This window comes from Peromyscus californicus, unplaced genomic scaffold (assembly GCF_007827085.1).
Source record: "Peromyscus californicus insignis strain IS unplaced genomic scaffold, ASM782708v3 Scaffold_17__1_contigs__length_78620276, whole genome shotgun sequence".
Lineage (NCBI taxonomy): Eukaryota > Metazoa > Chordata > Mammalia > Rodentia > Cricetidae > Peromyscus > Peromyscus californicus.
Window position 1 is genome coordinate 6294473 of NW_026294469.1, and position 385 is coordinate 6294857.

Genomic DNA, 385 nt, shown 5'->3' on the forward strand with positions numbered 1-385 from the left:
GACTTTTATCAGTGGTGGAGCCCTGAGTCCGTCAGCTTTGAGTATGCTCCGTGGTTTGTATTAGCTCCAGTAATCTTCACGTCGTCCAGTCCTGTGTCCACCAGCCTGTGAGGAGGTGGTCCAGGCAATGTGCTTCTTTGGACTTTGGTTAAAAATAACAGCACAGATGCCTATTCTGCCTATAAGTAAAACTCCTCAATATGAAAAAGTAGCAGCCAATATTCTCAAGGTGGTGATCTAGGCTCTGTCCAGCAGCCATTAGGTGGTGCTGCCTCCCCAACATTCTGTCCTCTGTCAGGCCACCTAGCTGAGCTCTGCCGCCTTTAGTGTTGGTTACATGACAATATCCTCCGATTCCCATACAAAAGGTGGCAGTGGTTGAGAA